Source organism: Gavialis gangeticus, unplaced genomic scaffold (genome assembly GCF_001723915.1).
Source record: "Gavialis gangeticus isolate Ggan-Ray unplaced genomic scaffold, GavGan_comp1, whole genome shotgun sequence".
NCBI lineage: Eukaryota > Metazoa > Chordata > Crocodylia > Gavialidae > Gavialis > Gavialis gangeticus.
Genome location: NW_017728994.1, coordinates 5,257,527 through 5,261,855, shown reverse-complemented (window position 1 = coordinate 5,261,855; position 4,329 = coordinate 5,257,527).

The following is a 4,329-nucleotide window of genomic DNA, read 5'->3' as shown; positions in this document are numbered from 1 at the left end:
AGTGGCCCGCCTCTGGACCCTCTCCATGTTGTCCACATCCCTCTTGAAGTGTGGCGCCCAGAACTGGACACAGTACTCCAGCTGCAGCCTGACCAGTGTTGCATAGAGGGGGAGTATCACCTCCTTGGACCTGCTCGAGATACATCTGTGGATGCCTGACAAGGTATGGTTGGCTTCCCTGACTGTATCCCCACACTGCCCACCTATGTTCATCTTGGCATCAATAATGACTCCAAGATCCTTTTCTGCCTCTGCACTGATGAGAAGGGAGTTCCCCAGCCTGTAGGTATGCTGCTGGTTCTTCCTCCCTGGGTGCATCACCTTGCACTTGTCAGTGTTGAAACCCATCCTGTTGTTGGTGCACATGCATGTTCATTCATCACAATGAGTCATTTTTCATCATTGCAACCTGCAGCTTTTAGAGTCTTTGAAATTTAGAGTTTCTCCTATCCTGGAAAACAGTCATGCCTGAACGATTACAAAAATCAAGTTTTGGTTTACTTATTGAAGGCCTGAGGAGAGGTGACATTTCAGCCAGGTCCCTCCACAGAGATAGGACCCAGCAGAAAGGAAAAAAAAGGTTGAAGAGAGGAAAAATAAAATGCTCAGATCTGTGGAAGATCTACCTCTGAACTGAATATCTAAAGTTCATCCACAGCACTAGCATGTCACTGGGAAATAGCATTGTTTTTGAAGACACAACTATAGTCATCTTATCTGTAAACTTCACAGTATTTGCAACAGAGTGAGGAAAAACAATGTAAGACTCAGGATGGGGATGTGGAAGGGGATTGTATGTTCTGTTGCATAAATGGACTGTTGGGGAAATGTGGATGGATGCTCTATAAATTATTGACAGTCAGATTATATTATTTTATTATAATACCAGCCCCCCTAACACTGGAACAGTTGACAATGCTCTCACTTTATGCACTCTAGTGAAGCAACAAGAGGAGCCTTCACTGGCTTTCAGGCTTTTTCCTACAAGGCTCTGCTCCTGGTGCATATTAGTAATGTTGGACGGCAGGAATGTTGGGCCTTGATTTGAGAGAAAATAAATGTTCATTAATTCCGTTTATAGATTCTGAAAAGCAGAAAATGACCTTTAGAAATAATTGAAACAGGAAAAGAAATGCAATATATTACATATGAAATGTTTTGTGAGAGTGCGTAAGAGGTCCTTCTAAGTTGGTTGAATAAATTATTCACCTCTGAATGCACATTATAACCTGGCTCATGCTGAGCTATAGATATTTTCATAAACAAAAATGTGATTTTTTTTTAAAAAGTGTTCTGACTTTTAATGATCCTTGGTTCTGACCTGTGCTATCACTAGGGAGTGTGCCAAATAAACAGCTGTCTGCTTAGTTAGAACAGGACAACTCTTCACTGCCCCAGCCTCCTGTAGTGGTCCTATTCTTATTGCATCACAATATTTTGTATCTTTCCTATCTATTAAGCCTATTATTTTAAATAAATGTAGGCTCATTTACAACAAGCTAACATTATTTGAACATATTCTAATTGTCTTTATAAATGATGACTAGGAGATCTATAGAGTTCATAGTCTCCAAAGTAGTGGGTAATGTGTACCAGAACATCAAGAACCTCATGCAAAGTTGATTGAAGTCAAAAAGAGACTTTTCCATTGCCTTAAATAAAGCCCTTGTAGCTGCTGTTGTTAATCCAGCTTTAGACGAAGTCTCCAAGTAGTCTCTTTAATGTTTGTGCAGAGCTCAGTTGGTCCCCAATTAGTCTATATATGGAAATAAAGGTCATACATACATTTTGCGTTCAGGGTCTGACCTTTCTGAAACGTGACAATTTGATCTCCCATGTTATAGTTTGGACCTGTCTTTATGATAGCTCTAAGTTACTCTGTCACTTCCCATTTTAAAAGCCTGCTTTCAGTTGCTTATAATTTTGCAAAGCTTAAACTAGAGCTCTATCTGAAATTTTCTATGTTGGGCAGATGGATACTAGAATTGAAAGCTGTGTGATGTGTGTTAGCATAAGTCATTTTACTGCTAACAGTTTTTGTAACACCCCAGAAGATCATGGAAAGTCAGCACAAACTTTTTTGTTGATCAGATCTGCCTGCTACCATTTGTCTGCATTATTTTACCTTTTGGCCTTGGGTAACGTGGTAATTTTCTAGAAGGGCTTAGAAATCAACTACTTGATGGTTTTCTTTAGTCCAGGCTTTCCTTTCTTATCTGGATTGGTAATAAAACTTTACATGCTTATTTTTAAATTCCTCCAAACACCCATGGGTATGGTTTTTTATTGGGGTTTTTTTTTTTGGTGTGTTTTACAAGAGCTGCCTCTTGGCACACATGAAAAAACACAAAGTACAACTGAAAATAACCATATCTATCATGTTCTATCATTAAGGGATCAAGCTGATAAAATCTGTCATTCTGATGCCAGACAGTTATATAGATAAATTGACATTGACCATGTCTCGCCTTCAGTGATCCATCCTTCTTCTGCGAAAATGTATAGGTGCAATTTCTCTTTCAAGAAAAGATTTCTTGTCATGTACACCATAGGCAGGGAAATTGTGAACTAGTCAATTGCTGTTTATTCCCTGGTCACTTTCAATCCTTAGGCCACTCTATATTGGCTGCATTATCCCTTTCTCTACCAGATAATCATCATAGAGTTTTTTATTGCACTCTTCCCTGAAATTGTGAAAATGTGTTAATTTTTCCAAATCTATGTTAACATCCACAGAACACACAATTTTGGCACTCATCATGTTACAACAGAACCCATGTGGACTAAAGAAAGGGAATTAAGATGGGGAGCATGTTTTAGAAGACATAGATCATTAGATTTCTCCCCTGCATCCTAAAGGGTAAATTTATCACAAAGAAATCTTTATATCTCAGTTCTAGCTCCATTTTAACCACAGTGAGCCACATCAAAGATACAATTTAAAACTGAATAGTGTCCAGTATCATAGTCCAAATTTTAAAATGTAGCTACAGTCAAAGGCCCCTTAGCCATCATGTAAACATGCTCTGATAAATTAACCAGTAAATGGAATTCTGGAATGTGCCTCTGGTCTCTGTCTTTCAAACTTCTACCAGAAGTGCGAAACTGAATGTGGACATTAAACCAATTGTTTTCCTGGAACAGATAACTTTCAGGACTCTGTTACATTTTGTTCTTTTCATATTTCCTATGCTGTTTTGTGATCACCTAGATAATTCTAAATGTAATTCTAAATGTTTTCCCATGTTTTACCTCTCTTGCAAAATGACAGTGGATCAATGAAGAGTTGTATATTCCAGGCTGAGCTGTAGTTATTATGGCCACCATCTGAATCAGCTGAAATTAATTCACTGAAGTCCTTCATCAATTACAGTAATTTTTAAGAGTGTTGTTTCTCAAAACATCTTCTCATTTGGATGCATATTAAAACAAGGATCACAAAGCTTTTTGTTGAGTACATCTTTGGCACATGGATGGTGCTGTGTACCATAATAAAACATTCAATAGGTGCACTCAATTGTTGGACCCCAGAATCAGTTACAAAGTGCTGGTTGTTTGTAGCCAAGTAGGTAAGTAAACAGTTAATCAGGCATATACTGTAATAATAGGAGACCTCTGTATGCAAGGGCATGTGGTGGGCCTTGTCTCACTTGAATAGCTCTTTTATTAAAATGGCTGTATTATCAATTACACTTTTCTAAGCTTGTTTTCTTCTATATCAATATCCATTGTGTTTCTTTTGTCCTTTAATGATCTTACAATTGATCTATTTTCTCTTTGATCATGGTTAGCTGACCAAAGGGAGGTTGGCATTCCTCGTCAGTCACCTACTTGTTGATTTCAGTTGTTAAACATAATTTCCCTGGGCCTATTGTTACCAATTTTCATGGATTTAGTTTAAATTAGGAGATCAGAGACAAAATTTCACCTCAAATCCTTAGTGGTAATTAGGAAGAGAAAAAAAAGTGAAAAGCTTCTTATCCCAGCTGTAAAATGCTTGATATAAACTGAGACTCAAAATAATGAGTGCTATTTCTTTTTAAAAAATACCATAATAAATTGCTGAAATCATTTCAGATGTGTTTGTATTTTTGACAGAACCAGCTGAGTTTATTTCACTCAATGCTCCTAGCTGCTGAATGAGTTTTGAATTCCCTACAGGAAACAACATGACTGTTGCCAATCTGATCACCTGGTTTATCATACACATGTGGTAAGGTCATACACACATGATTTGAACTCTGCCACTTTGTATTTATTCATTATGATATGCTGTGTAACTACAGGATCATATATTGCTTTTCAAATGTTAGATTATTAGTTCCCCCC